The sequence below is a fragment of the Mobula birostris genome, chromosome 2 (assembly GCF_030028105.1).
Source record: "Mobula birostris isolate sMobBir1 chromosome 2, sMobBir1.hap1, whole genome shotgun sequence".
Classification (NCBI taxonomy): Eukaryota; Metazoa; Chordata; class Chondrichthyes; order Myliobatiformes; family Myliobatidae; genus Mobula; species Mobula birostris.
Window position 1 is genome coordinate 217,715,046 of NC_092371.1, and position 23,393 is coordinate 217,738,438.

General features: G+C 42.0%; 1 protein-coding gene across 1 annotated transcript in view; it reads left to right on the forward strand.

Moving 5' to 3' along the window:
- The window catches only part of runx2a (RUNX family transcription factor 2a), a 238,631-nt gene extending 215,628 nt beyond the window's left edge, over positions 1-23,003 (forward strand). Inside the window, exons 7-9 of the transcript XR_011885026.1 lie at positions 7,653-7,862; positions 14,289-14,452; positions 22,476-23,003. The gene's annotated coding sequence lies outside the window, so the exon portion shown is untranslated. The remainder of the gene's footprint in view (positions 1-7,652; positions 7,863-14,288; positions 14,453-22,475) is intronic.
- The last annotated feature ends 390 nt before the right edge of the window (positions 23,004-23,393 follow it).

Sequence of the window (23,393 nt, forward strand, 5' to 3'; positions counted from 1 at the left end):
TGTTAAGCAGCTTCATGTGTGGCATGTTATCAAGCGCCTTCTGAAAATCCAAGTAAATGACATCCACTGCCTCTCCTTTGTCCACCCTGCTTGTTATTTCCTTGAAGAACAGATTTGTCAGGCAAGATTTCCCTTCACAGAAACCATGTTGACTTTGACTTATTTTATCATTAGTCTCCAAGTATCTCAAAACCCAATCCTTAATAATAGACTATAACACTTTCCCAGCCACTGAGGTTAGGCTAAGTGGCCCATAATTTCCTTTATTTTGCCTCCCTCCCTTCTTAAAGAGTGGAGTGACATTTGCAATTTTGCAGTCCTCCAGAATCATACCAGAATCAACTGATTCCTGAAAGATTATAACCATTGCATCTGCTATCTCTTTAGCAACCTCTTTCAGAACTCTGGCAGGTAGTCCATCTGGTCCAGGTGACTTATCCACCTTAAAACCTAGCACTTTTTCTTTTGTAATAACATTGGCACTCACTCCTGCTCCCTGACACTCACAGACTTCTGGTACACTGCTAGTGTCTTCCACAGAGAAGACTGATGCAATTTACTTATTAAGTTCATCTGCCATTTCTTTGTCCCCCCTTACTACCTCACCAGCATCATTTTCCAGTGGTCCAATAGCAACTCTCACCTCCCTTTTACTCTTTATATAACTGAAAAAAACTTCTGGCATCCTGCTTTCTATTATTAGCTAGTTTGCCCTTGTATTTCATCTTTTCCCTTCTTATGGCTTTTTAGTAGCCTTTTGTAGGATTTTAAAAAACTTCTAAATCCAACTAACTTCCCACTCATGTTTGCTACATTATATGCCCTTTCTTTGGCTTTTATGCAGTCCTTAACTTCCTTTGTCATCCACTGTAGCATACCCCTGCCATTTGAGAACTTCTTCTGTGGGACCTATCTACCCTGCGCCTTGTGATCTATTCCCAGAAACTTCAGCCACCTCTGTTCTGTTGTCATCCTTGCCAGTATCCTCCACCAATCCACCTGAGAAAGTTGCTCTCTCATGTCTCTGTAATTCCCTTTATTTCATTGCTATATTGATACATCTGACTTGTGTTTCTCCTTCTCAAATTGCAGTATAAATTGAATCATGTAATGAACACTGTCTCCTAAGGGTTCCTTTACCTTAAGCTCCCTAATAAGATCTGGGTTATTACACAACACATAATCTAAGAAAGCCTTTCCCAGAGTAGGCTTAAGCACAAACTGCTCTAAAAAGCCATCTCGTAGGCATTCAACAACTTCCCTCTCCTGTGATCCGACACCAACCACATTTTCCCAATCCCCTTGCATATCGAATTCCTCCATTATACTTGTGACATTGCCCTTGTTACATGCCCTTTCCAAAAATAATGCAAAAAGGGAGCAACAAAAAAGAAAAACAATGGTGAGTAATTGTACATTCAGAAATCTGATAGCAGGACAGGAAGAAGCTGTTCCTGCTGATTTTGAAGATCAATGCATTTTGTAAACATCTTAAAATGATGCTGCTTAGGAGGAAGAGTTTTCTGTCTCGTGACAAGTTAGGGTGGGTAAATCCCCAAGACCTGATGAAGTGTTCCCTTAGACCCTGTGGGAGACTAGTGCAAAAATTGCAGGGGCCCTTGCAGAGCTATTTAAAACATCTTTAGCCACAGGAGAGGTGTCGGAGGATTGGAAGATAGCTCATGTTGTTCCATTGTTTAAGAAAGGCTCCAAAAATACGCTGGGAACTTATAGGTCTGTGAGCCTGACGTCAGTAATTGGTAAGTTACTGGAAGATGTTCTAAGGGCCCAGATCTTGGATAGATAGGGACTGACTAGGGATAGTCAGGGTTGGCTTTGTGCATGGTAAATCGTGGTAGTTACTAGAAAAGTTGATGAAGGCAAGACAGTGGGCGCTTTCTACATGGACTTTAGCAATGCCTTGTGACAAGGTCCCACATGGGTGGTTGGTCACGAAGGTTCAGTTGCTATGCGTTCAGGATGAAGTAGTAAACTGGATTAGATGCTGGCTTCGCAGGAGAAGCCAGAGGGTGGTAGTAGATGGTTCCCACTGACTGGAGGCCTGTAGGGAATAGGTGCTGGGTCCATTGTTGTTTTTCACCTATTTCAATGGTCTGGATGATAATGTAATAAACTTAATCAGCAAACTTTGTGGATGACATCAAGATTGGGGGCATAGTGGACAGCAAAGAAAGCTGTCAAAGCTGGAAAATAGGGATGAAAAAATACCTGATATACTTGCAGACAAGTGCGAAGTGTTACACTTTGGGAGGACAAACCAGGACAGGGCTTAAACAGTAGGGCTGTGTCGAGTGTGGTAGAACAGTGGGATATGGAAATACAGACAACATTAATTTCGGGGTCTGGGATTTCAGCCCCCAGAAGCTTTTAGACTTTTTGGTGTGAATTGTCGTCCAGAAGAAACTACAGTCAACAATTAGTGGATTTGACGAATCAAGGACAGGAGAAGCAGACAAACCAGTTATCTTTGTCCCCCCTCCCCTCCCCATTTTGTGGACTCTGAACTGATTCTTGCTCTGGGATAATCTCGTCAGAGTAATTGAATGTGGACTCAGGGAACTTCCGGTAATGACCTGCTAAACCTGAGACCATTCTCGGAGGAGTAGCTACTTATTATGTAAAATGGCAGACCTACCAAAGGAGCAACCTGTAATCTCATTGGACTATGTCTGGGCTGCTGCATTTAACTGGTTTGGACCAGTCTGAGTTGAAAGACACAAATACACAGGGCTGGGGTGGGCAGAAACCATAGAACAATGATGGTTGTAGCCCTGGACTAGAACCAGTAAGATGGTGACCTTGAGCCAATGGGATGGAGATCCAACAGTTCAATTGTTGAGGAAAACTAGAAGACTCAGGAGCTCCAAATACGTAGGGGTGATAACTCTAGAGACCAATCATCATGTATAAGGAGGACCCTACAGACACGTGGAGATCGAGACCATGAGGAACACCTGTCAGCGTTGACTCCTTTCCCAGGTAATACCTTTTCTCTTCATTGACTGTTTATGGAGAGTCAGGGATTATAATGGGATGCACACAGGTAGGTAGTTTGTGAACCCATGTGCTTTTTAGTTGAGACAATAAAGGTTACTTGTCCGTAAATACAGATTCTCTGTGCTTCTCTGATCATTATTACGAGGGGTGATTCTTGTAACAGAATGGCTTTGAGACAAAGGCGTTTGAACATTCAGAGGCATCTGTCACTATAGATATGCAATTCAAAGGAAGCATTGTCAATCCAAAGTCTGTGAATTAAACAATCTGGATATTTATGTTAAAACAAAAGATAGGCAGATTGGAAGAACTAAGAATGGTACCACTGGTTTTCAAGAAAGGGATTAGGCAACAAGGGTAAAGATCTTAGCTTAGAAGATCAAGACGTAGAATCAGTTTAGGTGAAGCTTTAAAATAAAAAGAGGCAGACTACACTGATGGGAGTTGTACAGTACATAGGACCTCAGGTAGTGATGGTGATGCAGGGTTCTGTGTAAATCAGTGCATTGGAATGATCTGTAACAAAGATAATCAGGGGTGGGGGGAATTTTACTCTACAGATAGATGAGTAACCCTAACCAGCACAGAGGATAGTTTACTAGAGTGCATAAACATTTAGATCAGTGTGTGGAGAAATCCACAAGGCAACAAATTATTTCAGACCTAGCCTTGCGTAATGAGAAAGGGTTAACTGATGATCTGATAATTTTGATTTCCTTTTAGAAAGAGTGATCAGGAAATTGTAATATTTTATAGAAGGATTAAAAGCAATTTAATTCATTCTGAAGCAAAGTTCTTATATCTGATTAAAGCAAAGTACAAATGGTTCTTGTGTGTTGGGAAACTACATTAAAAGATATCACATCTAATGAGCAAAAAGTAACATACAAAGAATTAATACATAGTTTATAACAAATATGTATTCATTTAAGGAACAAAAACCTGTAGAAAAAGTGAACTTGCCAGGGCAGGAAAGAAAAGTTAAAGGTAACATTAGATCAAAAGAAAAGATTTATATTGTTGCCAAGAATAGTTAGCCGAAGGACTGGGTTAATTTCAGAATTCAAGAAAGGAAGACAAAGAAATTGATTAGGAAAGCAAAAGTTAAACACTAGAAAATTCTAATAAAAAACATCAAAGCAGACTGTAGAAGTTTTGACTGATATGTAAAAAGCAAAAGAATGGTAAAAATTAATGAGGCTGCCTTACAGAGTGAAACTGAGAAATTATTTTGGGGGATAAAGATTAATGAAGTTGAACTGACTGGCCTGTAATTATTTGGTTTATCCCTACCTTCCGTTTAAAATACTGAACCATGTCTTCATATCTTCTGGTACAATTTCTATAGGCAGGGAGGATTCAGTAAATGTGGTTACAACTTCCACAATTTTCTCACTTGCTTCTTTTCCCAGTCTGGAACAAATTTCACATGGAGCTGGTGATTTATCTATTTTTCGAAGATGATAAATGTCTTTATCTTTCCTCTTTTTTCTAATATTATCCAATATTTCACATATTGGCTCAGCAACCCCTTTCTGTTAAGACCATCTGCCACCACCCCCACACAGGTTACCTTGCTCGTCCCTAAAAGGCCCTACTCTTTATTCTTAACCTCTTGCTGTTTACGTACTTATAAACATCTTCAGAATTTTTTTAGATTTGACTTGCTTGTATTTTTTAATGCTCTCTCCCTGCTTTTCTAATTTCTATTTTAATTACATGCCCAAATCTTCTATGTCACTCCAAGCTTTCTTTGATAAGGTTTAGGTTTGATATCAGCTTCCTTTCTTGTCTTATCCTACTATCTGTATATTATGCCACATGGGCAGTCCCACTCTTTTTCTTTGTAGGAACATGTTTACCCTGAAACACTCAAATCTCCTTTTTATATGCCTTCCATTTTTTTCTCCAAAGCTAATTAACTTTCAAATGGCTGTTCCCAGCCACTTTTGATAAATCTTGCACAATTGGCCTTATCCCAATTCAGAACCTTCTATCCTATTTTATCTTTGATGATTCCCTTAACTAAGCCTTTCTGAATTATGTTCACTATCACAAGAATACCCTTCCAACTGATATTCCTTCCCCCGACCAGTTTCATTCACTAAAGTCCAGAAGTGCCCCTGGTCTTGTTGGGCTTGCCAATAACAATCTCCTGAATACAATTTCAGAATTCTGTGCTCTCCATACCTTTTACACTAACCGTACTCCAGTTAAAGTTAGGCTGATTGAAATCTCCCACAGTGACTGTCTAGTGTTTTTGTACTTGTCAAAGATAAGCTTATAGGTTCACTGTTCCAACTCCCTGGGATTGTTCAGAGGTGCATTCCCAACAGAATGACTGACCCTTCTTTCAATCTATATTGTGGTTCAATCCATATCATTTCAATTGATGCAACACACATCAAAGTTGCTGGTGAATGCAGCAGGCCAGGCAGCATCTCTAGGAAGAGGTACAGTCGATGTTTCAGGCCGAGACCCTTCGTCCTGACAGAGGGTCCTTCCTGAAGGACCCTTCGTCCAAGGGAGATGAGGCTGAGTACAGGGCTATGGTAGGAAACTTTGTCACATGGTGTGAGCAGAATTATCTGCAGCTTAATGTGAAAAAGACTAAGGAGCTGGTTCTAGACCTGAGGAGAGCTAAGGCACCGGTGACCCCGGTTTCCATCCAGGAGGTCAGTGTGGACATGGTGGAAGATTACAAATACCTGGGGATACGAATTGACAATAAACTGGACTGGTCTAAGAACACTGAGGCTGTCTACAAGAAGGGTCAGAGCTGTCTCTATTTCCTGAGGAGACAGAGGTCCTTTAACATCTGCCAGACGATGCTGAGGATGTTCTACGAGTCTGTGGTGGCCAGTGCTATCATGTTTGCTGTTGTGTGCTGGGGCAGCAGGCTGTGGGTAGCAGACACCAACAGAATCAACAAACTCATTCGTAAGGCCAGTGATGTTGTAGGGACGGAACTGGACTCTCTCACGGTGGTGTCTGAAAAGAGGATGCTGTCTAAGTTGCATGCCATCTTGGTCAATGTCTCCCATCCAATACATAATGTACTGGGTGGGCACAGGAGTACATTCAGCCAGAGACTCATTCCTCCGAGATGCAGCACAGAGCGTCATAGGAAGTCATTCCTGCCTGTGGTCATCAAACTTCACAACTCCTCCCTTGGAGGGTCAGACACCCTGAGCCGATAGGCTGGTCCTGGACTTATTTCATAATTTACTGACATAATTTATATATTACTATTTAAATATTTATGGTTCTATTACTATTTATTATTTATGGTGCAACTATAACGAAAACCAATTTCCCCCGGGATCAATAAAGTATGACTATGACTATGACATTTCTTCTCATGGCTGTGACTGTTCCTTTATCCAATATTGTCAACTTCCTTACACCTATTGTATACTCCTCTCTATCTTGTCTGAAAACTCTGTCCACCAGGAACATCACGTTTTGTTAAATTGGGCTGTAGAATAGTTATCTCTCTTGTAGTTTAACTTTGTTGTACTTGTTTGTGTTTTATATTGTCACCCATATACATGTCAGTGTTCAGTGAGTTTTTCAGTAGTTAAAGGTCCTCTGTATAATTCTGGAAGTTTGGATTCAGTGGCAGTTATCATGTTATTTGAATCTGGTTATCTGACTGGTTAAAGCTATAAATTAAATTTAGTGTTACCGGTGGTCTAGTATAAGAAGTTTGTTTGCTCTCTTTTTCCTTAAACTCTTTATCTCCCTGCTCTTCCCTTGTCTGCTCTTTTCCTCTTTGTCTTTCCCCTTGCTTCCCTCTTTGTCTTTGTTGCTCAAATTAATTATACGATCGTAAGTAACATGTTTTATGCGTCATTCTTAATTGCAGAAGCAACAGGATCCAACAGCTTCCAGTCTACCCCTCTTTACACGAGGTTTCCACTCAACATGTGCTTGTCAGTGCCCACAACTCAGCTACATTATTCTCAATTTAGTGCAGTTGCATTCAATGTTAGCCATCTCCCGGCTTTTCTATTTTTTTCCTCCATTTTACAAAATTTCTCATTAATTCTTTACCTGTTTTTCTCCCCATTTGGATCTTTGATCCCATCCAAATACTTTTAGGTTAAACCATCTCACAGCACTGGCAAATATACTAGCAAGAATATTGGTCCTAGTTCTACCTGACGTACAATATGTTCAGATCATACCTTCCCCAGATACTTTCTAAAACTTTTAACATTGCTTTAGATAATGAAAAAAAACTTAAAATTAAAAAATGTGAAGCATAAAACCATAGAAAAAAATTAAAAGCAACAGTATAAATGGATGATGACATCAATAGATAAATAAAATATAACAGTTTTGCCTCCTAATATCCAGATCAGGAAAAAAAGCTCTATTTAAAATAATAGATATTCTGGTCCTCTTCCGAGCATGGTATTGAAGAGGAAAATTGTCCAATTTAATGCTGGGAAATCCCGGGTCATTATGGTCTTGCACTTTATTGTTTACCTGCTCTAAGCTCTTATGGCAGCTTTTACACAGTATTTTGCTTTGTTGTTGTTTTTATCTTATTCTAGCTCAATGCACTGTTTGATGATTTGATGTGTAGGAACAGCATATAAGAATCTCTTCACTGTATCTTGGTACAGGTGATAATGAAAAACTAATAGCAATGTCAGCATGGACACGTTCTTGCTTTGGACTCCATATGATGTCAATCAATGAAGCAGAGCAGAGATGTGACACATCACAGGCTAACTCTGAACACACATGTCCAGCAAGTGCTTACTTTCTTTATGTGGAAGCAGCCAGACATCTACAGAACAGAGAACACTTTAACTATTATCTATGAGACAATGGTAATTATTTTTAACTATTCATTATTAACAGACCAAATTAACTGCATCAGAATCAGTAATGTTATCTAAATGCAATGACTCATTGTGTATCTGCGGAGAATACATAGAACATAGAATAGTACAGCACAGTACAGGCCGTTCGGCCCACAATGTTGTGCTGACCCTCAAACCCTGCCTCCCATATAAGCCCCCACCTTAGATTCCTCCATATACCTGTCTAGTAGTCTCTTAAACTTCACTAGTGTATCTGCCTCCACCACTGAATCAAGCAGTGCATTCCACGCACCAACCACTCTCTGAGTAAAAAACCTTCCTCTAATATCCCCCTTGAACTTCCCACCCCTTACCTTAAAGCCATGTCCTCTTGTACTGAGCAGTGGTGCCCTGGGGAAGAGGCGCTGCCTATCCACTCTATATATTCCTCTTATTATCTTGTACACCTCTATCATGTCTCCTCTCATCCTCCTTCTCTCCAAAGAGTAAAGCCCTAGCTCCCTTAATCTCTGATCATAATCTCTGGACAGAGTGGATGTGGCAAAGTTGTTTCCCATGATGGGGGAGTCTAGTACGAGAGGGCATGACTTCAGGATTGAAGGGCGCCCTTTCAGAACAGAAAAGCGAAAAAATTTTTTTAGTCAGAGGGTGGTGAATCTATGGAACTTGTTGCCACGGGCAGCAGTGAAGGCCAAGTCATTGGGTGTATTTAAGGCAGAGATTGATAGGTATCTGAGTAGTCAGGGCATCAAAGGTTATGGTGAGAAGGCGGGGCAGTGGGACTAAATAGGATAAAATGGATCAGCTCATGATAAAATGGCGGAGCAGACTCGATGGGCCGAATGGCCTACTTCTGCTCCTTTGTCTTATGGTCTTATGGTCATAATGCATACTTTCTAAACCAGGCAGCATCCTGGTAACTCTCCTCTGTACCCTTTCCAATGCTTCCATATCCTTCCTATAGTGAGGTGACCAGAACTGGACACAATACTCCAAGTGTGGCCTAACCAGAGTTTTATAGAGCTGCATCATTATATCGCGACTCTTAAACTCTATCCCTTGACTTATGAAAGCTAACACCCCATAAGCTTTCTTAACTACCCTATCCACCTGTGAGGCAACTTTCAGGGATCTGTGGACATGTACCCCCAGATCCCTCTGCTCCTCCACACTACCAAGTATCCTGCCATTTACTTTGTACTCTGCCTTGGAGTTTGTCCTTCCAAAGTGTACCACCTCACATTTCACCGGGTTGAACTCCATCTGCCACTTCTCAGCCCACTTCTGCATCCTATCAATGTCTCTTTGCAATCTTTGACAATCCTCTACACTATCTACAACACCAACAACCTTTGCGTCGTCTGCAAACTTGCCAACCCACCCTTCTTCCCTCACATCCAGGTCGTTAATAAAAATCATGAAAAGTAGAGGTCCCAGAACAGATCCTTGTGGGACACCACTAGTCACAATCCTCCAATCTGAATGTACTCCCTCCGCCACCACCCTCTGCCTTCTGCAGGCAAGCCAATTCTGAATCCACCTGGCCAAACTTCCCTGGATCCCATGCCTTCTAACTTTCTGAATAAGCCTACCATGTGGAACCTTGTCAAATGCCTTACTAAAATCCATATAGATCACATCCACTGCACTACCCTCATCTATATGCCTGGTCACCACCTCAAAGAACTCTATCAGGCTTGTTAGACACGATCTGCCCTTCACAAAGCCATGCTGACTGTCCCTGATCAGACCATGATTCTCTAAATGCCTATAGATCTTATCTCTAAGAATCTTTTCCAACAGCTTTCCCACCACAGACGTAAGGCTCACTGGTCTATAATTACCCGGACTATCCCTACTACCTTTTTTGAACAAGGGAAAAACATTTACCTCCCTCCAATCCTCCTGTACCATTCCCATGGACAATGAGGACATAAAGGTCCTAGCCAGAGGCTCAGCAATCTCTTCTCTCGCCTCGTGGAGCAGCCTGGGGAATATTCCGTCAGGCCCTGGGGACTTATCTGTCCTGATGTATTTTAACAACTCCAACACCTCCTCTCCCTTAATATCAGCATGCTCCAGAACATCAACCTCACTCATATTGTCCTCACCATCATCAAGTTCCCTCTCATTGGTGAATACCGGAGAAGTACTCATTGAGGACCTCGCTCACTTCCACAGCCTCCAGGCACATCTTCCCACCTTTATCTCCAATCGGTCCTACCTTCACTCCTGTCATTCTTTTTTTCTTCACATAATTGAAGAATGCCTTGGGGTTTTCCTTTACCCTACTCGCCAAGGCCTTCTCATGCCCCCTTCTTGCTCTTCTCAGCCCCTTCTTAAGCTCCTTTCTTGCTTCCCTATATTCCTCAATAGACCCATCTGATCCTTGCTTCCTAAACCTCATGTATGCTGCCTTCTTCCTCCTGACTAGATCTTCCACCTCACTTGTCACCCATGGTTCCTTCACCCTACCATTCTTTATCTTCCTCACCGGGACAAATTTATCCCTTACATCCCGCAAGAGATCTCTAAACATCGACCGCATGTCCATAGTACATTTCCCTGCAAAAACATCATCCCAATTCAAGTTCTAGCCTTATAGCCTCATAATTTGCCTTTCCCCAATTAAAAATTTTCCTGTCCTCTTTGATTCTATCCTTTTCCATGATAATGCCAACTGAAATCAGAATTAAATATCTACTGTATCTCCACAGTGCCTATCAAAATATTAAAGAATACAATCTCACTGCTCCCCCTCTGTGATCTCTGCTGTCCTATTCTGGCATCTTCCCCCTTTCTTCTCAGTCCTGAGGAAGGGTCTTGGCCGGAAACATCAACTGTTTACCCTTTTCCGTGTGCTCTTGGGTTCAATGTCCATTCAGAAATTGGGCGGCAGAGGGGAAGAAGCTGTTCCTGAATCATTGATTGTCTACCTCCTTCCTGATGGTAGCAATGAGAACAAGGCACGAACTGAGTGATGGGGGTCCTTAATGATGGATAACGCCTTTTTGAGGCATTGTTCCTTGAAGATGTTTTGGATACTGTGGAGGCTAGTGTCCATGATGGAGCTGACTAATTTTACAACTCCCTGCAGCTTATTGAAATCCTGTGTAGTAGCCAACTGCTCAGCCATGGTAATGCAGCCAGTTAGAATGTTCTCTATAGTATGTCTGTAGAAATTTGTGAGTGTTTTAGGTGACATACCAAATCTCCTCAGCCTCCTAATGAAATATAGCTGCTGTCTCGCCTTCTTTGTAGCTGCATTGACAAGTTGTGCCCAGGATAGATCCTCAGAAGTACTGCTACACAGGAACTTGAAATTGCTCACTCTATCCACTTCTGATCCCTCTATGAGGACTGGTGTGTGTTCCCTCATCTTACCCTTCCTCAGATCCACAATCACCTCTTAGGTCTTACTGACATTGAGTGCGAGGTTGTTGCTGTGACACCACTCAACTAGCTGATATATCTCTCTCCTGTGCTCCCTCTCATCGCCATCTGAAATTCTGCCTACAATAGTTGTGTTGTCAGCAAGTTTATATATTGTTTGAGATGGAAGAGTGAAGATGGTCCAGACCGAACGGTATCTTCAGTACAGTGAAAGGGAAGAAGTTTGTAAAAATGTATTACATAGAATGCCATGGAAGATACAATAAAATAAATGGAACAAAAGACCATGGCAAGGGAAACTCTGTCCTTCTTCTCTGTGGGAGGAGACAGAGTGAGAGAAGTGCAGGAATTGGAGAAGGTGCTGCTGAGAACCCAGCCACCCAAGGTGGGAAGAAAGCACAGTTGAGGAAAAATGAATGCATCTTGGAACCATTGGTGCAGAAGGTGTCCTCTTTGGGATATATGAAATAGAGCTGAAGAAACTCAAGGAATTATAGCAAGCAGTAGGGAGAAGGTATGATTGAAATAGCCATGGGAGAATGGGCTTGTAACTTATCCTCTGAAGGAGAGATATAGAAGCCTAGAAAGGAAAGAAAAGAGCCAGAAATGGTGAAAGAGAGGGCATTGCAGTAATGTGTTCTTTCTAAGAGCAGTAACCAGCACTAATATGGCCATCAGTGTATTAGATAAGATGTTAGGGAGGATGCCTGAGTATAACAAAAACAAGGCCTATTCAATGCATCTACTGATCTCTCAAAGAGACAAGTGAAGGTGGTTCCCACATACACATCCTACAATGCAACCTTCCACATTGGTCGAGAAATGCTTTGATCATACACTGAACCTCCAGCCCCTCTTTTTCACTTATACTATTGCAATCCCAGTCTACATTAGATATTTGACAACCCCACGACTCTATATTTTCTGTACATCTCCACAATTTCCCTACAAAGCTGCTCCGGAATGTTGGCCTACATTTCTGATGTTTCTTATCTTGAAACAGAGATTGCAGTCTTCATTGTTCTAGGTCTCCTGTTTCTCCAGCAGGACAATATTCTCCTTAATCAACATAGCTACTTCTGCTCCATTCTTCCTTTCCCAACTTTCCAGAAAACCTTGTATCCAGGAATATTTAGAACCCATTCTTGTCCTTTGTTTAACCAAACCTCTATTATTGGGACAACACTATAACATGCAAGCCGTAGAAACTCATTTTAATCCTTCTTCTTCTAGTCCTGGTCTAATCTTCTATAATGCTTCTTGTTCCGGTGTCATGTTTTTTTGCCTTTCTCTCTCTCTCTCTCTCTCTCTCTCCCTCCCACTACCCTCCCTCTCCCCTTCCACTCCCCCCTCCCCTCTCCCTCCCACTACCCCTCCCTCTCCCTCCCTCTCTCTCTCTCTCTCCCCCTCCCTCTCCAAGTATCCATAGCTCTGATTCTAGCAGTCTTCCATCCTGGAATCACTTCTATTACCATTGTAATGCCTGCTTATTCTAATATCACTTGTTTTTTTGACCCTTTTCCCTGTCCAGTTGAGCAACCCATTAGATAATAGTGTTAGCACTGACAATCGTATTCTGAGGAAACTTCTCCTCCCTCGATACTCAGGACACAGACTGGTTAGAGAATAAGATTCCCTTAGGGATTTCCTAAACAATTATGCCTGGTTTTGGGATCCCACCAGTAAGCACATCTTTCCCTCCCCCACTCTCTGCTTTCCGCAGGGATCGCTCCCTACACGATTCCCTTGTCCATTCGTTCCCCCCATCCCTCCCCACCGATCTCCCTCCTGACACTTATCCTTGTAAGCAGAACAAGTGCTACACATGCCCTTACAATTCCTTGCTCACTACCATTCAGGGCCCCAGACAGTCCTTCCAGATGAGGCGACACTTCACCTGTGAGGCGGCTGGGGTGATATACTGCGTCCGGTGCTCCCGATGTGGCCTTCTATATATTGGTGAGACCCGACGCAGACCGGGAGATCATTTTGCTGAACACCTATGCTCTGTCTGCCAGCGAAAGCAGGATATCTCAGTGGCCACACATTTTAATTCCACATCCCATTCCCATTCTGATATGTCTATCCACGGCCTCCTCTACTGTCAAGATGAAGCCACACTCAGGTTGGAGGAACAACACCTTATATTCTGTCTGGGTAGCCTCCAACCTGATGGCATGAACATTGACTTCTCAAACTTCCGCTAATGCCCCACCTCCCCCTCGTACCCCATCCGTTATTTATTTATATACACACACTCTTTTTCTCTCTCTCTCCTTTTTCTCCCTCTGTCCCTCTCACTATACCCCTTGCCCATCCTCTGGTTTTCCCCCCTCCCTCTTTTCCTTTTCCCTGGGCCTCCAGACCCATGATCCTCTAATATCCCTTTTGCCAATCAACTGACCAGCTCTTGGCTCCATCCCTCCCCCTTCTGTCTTCTCCTATCATTTTGGATCTCCCCTCCCCCTCCCACTTTCAAATCTCTTACTAGGTCTTCTTTCAGTTAGTGCTGACGAAGGGCCTCGGTCCGAAACGTCGATTGTACCTCTTCCTAGAGATGCTGCCTGGCCTGCTGCGTTCACCAGCAACTTTTATGTGTGATGCCTGGTTTTGGTTTGCTGTTTGTCTGACTCACCAGCAGCTGGACCTTCTAGATACAGGTGTATTTTTATGACATTCAGTTGAAGCACCTTGATTGTACACTAGTGATCTCCATTTAACTAATATATGACTTCTAAAACTGATTGGCTGCACCAGTGACGATCTGGTGTGTCATAGCAAAGGGGATGAACACATATGCAATCAATTACTTTGTGTTTTATATTTGTAATTAATTTAGACCACTTTGTAGAGATCTGTTTTCACTTTGACATGAAAGAGTCTTTTTCTATTGATCAGTGTGAAAAAAGAAGTCAAATTCAATCCACTGTGATTCAATGTTGTAAAACGATGATAACATTAAAATTTCCATGGGGGGGGTGAATACTTTTTATAGGCACTGTATCACCCTGAAATTCATTTTCTTGTCGTCATTCACAGTAAATACAAAGAAACACAATAGAATCAGTGGAATCAATGACAGAAAAGCAACGTACGAAAGACAACAAACGGCAAATACAAAAAAGAAAAAAAAAACAAAATAATAATAACAATAAATAAATAAGGAATAAATATTGAGAACATGAGTTGTTGAGTCATTGAAGGTGAGTCCATAGCTTTGGGAATCAGTTGAGTGATGAGGTAAGTGACGTTGAGTGAAGTTATTCCTTCTGGTTCAAGAGCAGATGGTTGAGGGTAGTAACTGTTCCTGAACCTGGTTGGTTATTGTTTGCCTGTACTGCACTTTTTCTATATGTGTTACATTTTAGTCCGCATTCTGTTTTTGTTTTACCTTGTTCTACCTCAATGCAATGTGTAGTGATTTGATCTGTACGAACAGTATGCAGGACAAGTTTTTCACTGTACCTCGGTAGATGTGACAATAATAAACCAATTCTCATTCCAATTAAAGGCTTGGCAACTCTCCACAAAAAAAGATGTTGACTTTGTAATGCACAAGAGGCAGTCCAGGTGTCTGGGATGAGTCAGAGGGAGAGTCAGGATGTGAGAACAGAGGCAGGATGATAGTGAGCTTCAAGAAGCAATCAAAGGAAACACCGTTGCGACTGAGTTCACAGCACCCAGCAATTTACCAAAAACATTACACGATTGCAGCCACTGTAGCCATTGACAGGGCTAGCGGGACTCTGCGTTAACGTTTATCTCGACTTCTTTTAGTGTATACAGGTAACAGGTTCCTTAATGTTGTTATAGCCGGGGGTGGTAATCGGAACAAGCTCCCACTACCTATTAAATGTTCCCAATGGGAAAAAGTCTCTTTTCTGTTTATGAATTGATAAGAGGAGAATTAATTATCTTTTTCCTTATTATACATTCTATATCAGATTAATACTATGCATGATTTTGATAACGTTTATTTCACCTTCTTTAATTGAGATAATTCTCCTCTTGTTTGTATATATGCTCTTCTTAGATCAATAAAGAGATTCAAAATAAAAGAAAGAAATGTTCCCAATGGCATGCGTTTCAAATAGCCTCTGATAAACAAGTCCAGCTCCTGACGTTCACGTTTGGCTTAGCTACTAAGTCCAGCGGAACCATTTCTGCTGAGAGGAGAAGGGACAAAAGCTGTTTACTGGTGCCTTTTGGGCAGATGGGGCTGGAGAGCCGTAGTTGACAGCTCATCTAAGAGAAGGAAAACTCTGATTTCAAACCTACACCGGCTCATGGAGTAGGCTTTGGAGGTAAATCCCAGAGTTGGAGACCCTAAGGCAGTCCTACATTGAGTTCAATAAGAAACATAGAAATGTATAGCACATTACCGGCCCTTTGGCCCACAATGTTCTGCTGACCATGTAACCTACTCTAGAAATTGTCTAGAATTTCCCTACTACATAGCCCTCTATTTTTCTGAGCTCCATGTACGAGTCTCTTAAATCACCCCATTATATCCACCTCCACCACCATCACTGGCAGTGCATTCCATGCATTCAATAGTATCCACATCCTTCCTATAATGAGGTGACCAGAGATGAACACAGTACTCCAAGTGGTGTCTGACCATAGCTGTAACATTACCTCATGGCTCTTGAACTCAATCCCATGGTTGATGAAGGCCAACACACCATATGCCTTCTTAACAACACTATCAACCAGCACTGCAGCTTTGAATGTCCTATGGACACGGACCCCAAGATCTCATTGATCCTCCACACTGCCAAGAATCTTACCAATAATACTACATTCTATCTTCAAATTTTACCTACCTAAATGAATCACATCCCATATATCTGGGTAGAACTCCACCTGCCACTCCTCAGCCCAGTTCTGCACCTTATCGGTGTCCCGCTGTAATCTCTGACAACCCTCCAGACTATCCACAACGCCCCCAACCTTTGTGTCATCAGCAAACTTACTAACCCACCCTTCTACATCTTCATCCAGGTCATTTATAAAAATCACAAAGAGGACTGGCAACTCCTGCGACACCGCTGGTACCAAACTGTATCTGTCTCTGCCATTCCTTTGGGTTATCAGATGCATGGAGAAGGGGAGCTTGCTACATGAGCAACAGCTAGCTCTCCATATCATACTGCCCAGTCTTGGTATCTAGACAGCTAGGAAGCAATATATCCATGGTCAACTCTGATGGCAGCCTCAGATCTCAGATCCAGGTAACACCAAGTGGATGAAGATTTAGAATAAGCAATACAATGTATTCAGCATTATGAAGACAATTATGTTGAGGCAGCAATTGCAAACTAGCAGCTATGTTGGAAACATGGTCTCTGAGAGGATTCCCGGAGGCAAAGGCAGCGTGCGAGTGCCGAGGGTGAGCCAGAGAGAGGAGATCCTGCTGCTGCAACCGGAGAATTTTGCCCAAGTTTTTTCTGCATTTTGGATGTGGACTTGTACTATAGACTCTCCTTTTCAGTCTTGCAGTTTTTATATTTTGTGGTTTTTTGCCCGACCTTCTTGGTGTTTTTGCCAATAACTTGATCCGTTTTGTTCATTTTTTGTGTGAGAGGAGGGCTTTGGGGGTTGATGTGACAGCTCCGTTTTGCTCAGTTTTTGTGCAAGAGTGGGAATTTGGGGGTTGATGTGACTGCTCCATTTTTGATCTTTCTTTTTGCGGGGAGGTGGGATTTGTGGGGTTGATGATCGCACTGCCTTTTTTTTCTTTCTTGGTTTCATGTCTACCTGGAGAATTGAAGAACTTCAGAGTCGTATACATTGATAATAAATGAACCTTTGAACTTTGAAACGCACATGGAGAAAATTATCCATAAGAGTTACCAGTATCTGAGGTGGATGTACAGTTTACAGTAAAGATTCATTGAAAGAAAAGTCCAGTAGATCATAACCATTTATGGGATATAAATAGATTAGAGCTGTTTGGTTATATGCGTGTAACTAGTTCTTTGATTGAATTGGTTTATTTCCTTTTCAAGGAAGAAATCAGTCAAAAAAATTGTTATGTCATCTAGATGTGATTCATATATTGTTTCACATGTGCTATGACTCTTGAGACATTGTTGTATCCAGACAGTCATTCATTCATTCATTATGTGCCTCACTGTATGACGTGGGTGATCATGGTCCTTGACATGATTGTTCTTGGCAAATTTTTCTGCCGAAGTGGTTTGCCATTGCCTTCCCCTGGGCAGTGTCTTTACAACATGGTTGACCCCAGCCATTATCAATACACTTCAGAGATTGTCTGCCCGGTGCCAGTGGTCGCATAATCAGGACTTCTAACATGCACCAGATGCTCATACGACCATCCATCATCTGCACCCATGGCTTTACATGACCCTGATCGAAGGACTACACCTTGCCCAAGGGTGACCTGCAGGCTAGCAGAGGGAGGGAATGCCTTACACCTCCTTTGGCAGAGATGTATCTCCTCCTTGCCGCCCTGCCAGATAGTGGCTCTGCCATTAATAAAGGACATTCTGTCTATTCACTTGCTCTTCGAACACCATTAAAGAAGCCCATGACCTCTGCAACTATAATTCCAAAGTATAAAACAATATTCAGAGTGGGGAGATTCTTTATTGACAATAAATAAATTCATCTATTTGATTCATGCCTTCTATTTTGAGCCATAGTTTTACCTTGCTCTGATTACCCTGTAGAGTGTAACTATGTTACAAAAAGATCAGAAATCCAGATGAATACAGTGTATTGCTTATTCAACCCAGATAAGTGTGAAGTGGTTCATTTTGGTAGGTCAATTATGATGGCAGAATATAGTATTAATGGTAAAACTCTTGGAAGTATGGAGGATCAGAGGGATCTTGGGGTCGGAGTCCATAGGACGCTCAAAGCAGCTGCGCAGGTTGACTCTGTGGTTAAGAAGGCGTACGGTGTATTGGCCTTCATCAATTGTAGAATTGAGCCAAACGGTAATGTTGCAGCTATATAGGACCCTGGTCAGACCCCACTTGGAGTACTGTGCTCAGTTCTGGTCGCCTCACTACAGGAAGAATGTGGAAGCTATAGAAAGGGTGCAGAGGAGATTTACAAGGATGTTGCCTGGATTGGGGAGAATACCTTATGAAAACAGGTTAAGTAAACTCGGCCTGTTCTCCTTGGAGCGACGGAGGAAGAGAGGTGACCAGATAGAGGTGTATAAGATGATGGGAAGCATTGATCATGTGGATAGTCAGAAGCTTTTTCCCAGGGCTGAAATGGTTGCCACAAGAGGACACAGGTTTAAGGTGCTGGGGAGTAGGCGTGGAGGAGATGTCAGGGGTAAGTTTTTTATGCAGAGAGTGGTGAGTGCATGGAATGGGCTGCCGGCAACGGTGGTGGAGGTGGATACGATAGGGTCTTTTAAGAGCCTTTTGGATAGGTACATGGAGCTTAGAAAAATAGAGGGCTATGGGTAAGTCTAGTAATTTCTAAGGTAGGGACATCTTCGGCACAACTTTGTGGGCCGAAGGGCCTGTATTGTGCTGTAGGTTTTCTATGTTTTTCTATGAAATCATAGCAGACTACATTTGTATGAAATCCTTGTTCTTCTATACACTTCTGAGCCCTGAATGACCTGAGCAGTTCTCAAGGCACTTGAAAAAATATCCCCATCACTGTCTACAAACAAATCCTCCAAGCTCACCAGGTGAACCAATGTCAGACTCCTCTGTCATGTCGAAATCTCCAGAATTGATCTCAGTTACAATCTGTCAGCCATGATGAGCAGGCCACATCAAGAACATGTTCGACACCAAACTCCCAAAACTGCCACTCAATCCTGAAGCCTGCCATGGGAACAGATTGCCAGGTGGGTAGAGAAAAAGTTTCAAGAATGTGCTCAAAGCCTCCTTGAAGAAATGCCACATCCGTTTGTCTTCTGTGAATCCCTGGTTCATGCCAAAATCTCCAGAAGTGAGCTTATAGTTACAATCAATCAGCCTTGATGAGCAGGCCCTGTCAAGAACAGGTTTGACACCAAGCTCCCAAAACTGACACTCAACTCCAAGAAAGCAGTGCAGAAGCATTTAGCATGGTACCTTACTTCCCATTTTTCTATTTTCTATTTATGATTTAAATTATTAATATTTATTAATTTTAATTATTTTAAATATCTTTAATATTTAATATTTGTAATCCAGGGAGTGTGAAGCACAGAATCAAATATCGCTGTGATGACTGTATGTTCTAGTACCAATTATTTGCCGACAATAAAGTATAAAGGTATGAAGAACCTCGAGGTCACCCACCAGAAGCACACAGAAGTCTGTAGAAGCAACAGAAGGACTGGACTGGACTGTAGAAGAGGTCTATCCACATTGTCTCCACCAGTCACGCCAATTCCCGAGGGACACACTGAGGAAGAGGAAGATTTACCAGTGGGCTGACACACTACATATCGTTTTTCACTGGTACCATATCAAAACCATGAAGATCTCAATTAACGTACAACTTAAATGGCAGATTATACAATGAACAGATATATTAATAAGACCATAAGACGTAGGAGCAGAATTAAGCCATTTGGTACATCGAGTCTGTTCTGCCATTCAATCATGGCTGGTCCATTTTTTTCCCCTCCTCAGCCCTGCTCCCTGCCCCACTCCCTGATCCTTGATGCCGTGTCCAATCAAGAACCAATCAAACACTGTCTTATATATACCCAATGACTTGGCCTCCACAGCTGCCTGTGGTAATAAATTCCAAAAATTCACTACCCTCTGGCTAAAGAAACTTCTGCGCATTTCTGTTTTAAATGGATGCCCCTCTATCCTGAGGCTGTGGCCTTTTGCCCTAGACTTCCCCACCATGGGAAATATCCTTTCCACATCTATTCTGTCTAGGCCTTTTAACATTTGAAAGGTTTCAATGAGATTCCCCCTCTTCCTTCTGAACTTCGGTGAGTACAGATCCAGAGCTATCAAACATTCCTCGCATAATAACCCTTTCATTCCTAGAATCATCCTTGTATGATAACCTCCTCTGAACCGTCTTTAATTCCAGCACATCTTTTCTTAGATGAGAAGCATAAAACTATTCACAATACTCGAGGTGAGGTCTCACCAGTGCCTTATAAAGCCTCAACATCACATCCCTGCTCTTGTGTTCTAGACCTCCCAAAATGAATGTTAACATGGCATTTGCCTTCCTCACCACCAACTCTACCTGCAAGTTAAAAAAGGTGTGTTCTGCCAAGTGCCAAATGCCAAGCCCCTTTGCATTTCAGAATTTTGGATTTTCTCCCTATTTAGAAAGCAGTCTGCACATTTATTTCTTCCACCAAAGTGCATGGCCATGTATTTTCCAACATTGTATTTCATTTGCCACTTTCTTGCCCATTCTCCTAATCTGTCTATGTCCTTCTGTGGCCTTCCTATTTCCTCAACACTACCTGCCCCTCCACCAATCTTCTATCATCTGTAAACTTGACAATAAAGCCATCTATTTCATCATCTAAATCATTGATAAACAACATAAAAAGAAGTGGTCCCAACACTGACCCCTGCAGAACACCACTAGCCACTGGCAGCCAACCAGAAAAGGATCCAGAGTATTGCAATATTTTAAAAAATTCCAATGATTGAAAACTTTACAGGTGTCACAGACTTTGGCTCTCACTAGAAATAAATCAGCTTCTTAAATCCTGAGCTACTTTATTCCATCTAGAACAAAAATATTCAAGCATCAATAGCGAGGCTAAATTTCAAGAATGCATTGTTTCTGTGTAGACACAGCCAGTCACTGCTCTTTCCCTTGGCTTAGGCCCGGCAATTAACAATAACCCATGGATAAGATCATGGGTCAGTTGGTGTCTTAAAACTGAAATCTACATCCAGAATATTAATAGTTTTAAAATGCATGTCAAATTATGGATAATTTTATTAAATTGACCACCTGCTTGTAAGAACTTAATAAATTATGAGAGTTATGCAATTTTGAAGATTTAGCCTGGGGTTGGTTTGCATTAGGAAGTACAAAATGTATGTGACATTTGATCTTATGTTTGCTAAACCTGTTCAAAAAAGCCTGACGTTCTGATTTACCCAATATCTGTGCCAACATCATCATTGACCACACAAGTGGATAATAATAGAACTTAACTTTGGCAGCAATACGAGTCACAAATGTTTACTCATACAAGCTGACTAGTCACTAGGCAAACCTAGTATTTTTATAATATTAATAGAAGCTCTGCTGTTTTTCATTTTGAACAGTGTACAGCTTTTTACTGATGATGCAGCTGAGGTTACTGTTGTGAAAAGCAAGAGAGTATACTGAATGGTTGTGGTTTGACTTATCTACCACAATGAAATATTTACATTCTAAACAAATGACTGCAGCAAGCTCAGGAGGGTGTGTGACCTACTCCTGTTCGTGTAGGAAGAGGTGCAGTCGACGGTTCAGGCCGAGACCCTTCGTCAGGACTCACTGAAGGAAGAGTGAGTAAGGGATTTGAAAGTTGGAGGGGGAGGGGGAGATCCAAAGTGATAGGAGAAGACAGGAGGGGGAGGGATGGAGCCAAGAGCTGGACAGGTGATAGGTAAAAGGGGATACAAGAGGATCATGGGACAGGAGGTCCGGGAAGAAAGACAAGGGGGAGGACCCAGAGGATGGGCAAGAGGTATACTCAGAGGGACAGAGGGAGAAAAAGGCGAGTGAGAGAAAGAATGTGTGCATAAAAATAAGTAACAGATGGGGTACGAAGGGGAGGTGGGGCCTTAGCGGAAGTTAGAGAAGTCGATGTTCATGCCATCAGGTTGGAGGCTACCCAGACGGAATATAAGGTGTTGTTCCTCCAACCTGAGTGTGGCTTCATCTTTACAGTAGAGGAGGCCGTGGATAGACATCAAATCTCTTACTAACTCTTCCTTCAGTTAGTCCTGACGAAGGGTCTCGGCCTGAAACGTCGACTGTACCTCTTCCAACAGATGCTGCCTGGCCTGCTGCGTTCACCAGCAACTTTGATGTGTGTTGCTTGAATTTCCAGCATCTGCAGAATTCCTGTTGTCTACTCCTGTTCGTACTTCTTTTGGCTTTTTTCGTGTTATAATATTCAGAGTATATTTGAATGCCATGTGAAAATGGTTACGTAAATTTATTTATTTCTGATGCGGTTGTTGATGAAGTTTATAGTATTTCATGTATCAATGTATTACAATTTACTAAATTAATGATGATCATACTCTGCAGAATGAAGGCTCAGTTGCTCAGGAGTTTGAGGAGGTTTGGTAAGTGTCGAAGGATTCCAGCAAATTTCTGCAGACGTACCGTGGAAAGTGTTAAGACTGGTTTCATCACTGTATGGCATGGAGCTCCAATGCACAGGATAAAAAAAAGAAACTGCAGAGGGTTGTTGACTTAGCCAGGTCCATCATGGGGTATTAGCCTCTCCACCATTGTGGCTACCTTCAAAAGATGATGCCTCAAAAAGCCAGCATTCAACATTGAGGACCCTCCACATTCACCACGTGCACCCTTCTCATTGCTACGACCAGCGAGGAGGTACAGAAGCCTGACGACACACGCTAAATGTATTAGGAACAGTTTCTCCCCCTCTGCTATGAGACTGAAGAATGACCTATGAACACTACCTCACTATGTTACTCACTTTTTACACTGCTTATTTATTTTCTATATGTTTCTCCTTGTAATTTACAGTCATTTTTATGTACTGCTCTGTATTGCTGCTGCCAGTCAACAAATTTCACAACATAAGTCAGTGACAATAAACCTGAATCAGATTCTGATTCCATTCAATGTACATTGAAAGGATTATACTCTGGACTTTTTGTGAATGTACTTTGTAACATCGCCTGAATAACAGCAACGCATGGCAAAGAACAATCACGCGATTCGAAACAAAAAGGCGACATCAATGGAAGTAACTCAGGCTGTTCAAATCAGCCAGGTGCTGTAGATTGTTATAAGATAAATTATAACATTTGTCTGAGAATTGAATATAAATCTTCGTGCTTCTCTTAACCAGTTCATTATCCATCAAAAATTGGCACAGTGGAATTCTATGCCACCTATATGACTTTGCTTTGTCATTAGGTCTCAGGATAGCTACACTATTCTACAAATGTCCATCCCCTAAATCGACAGCTC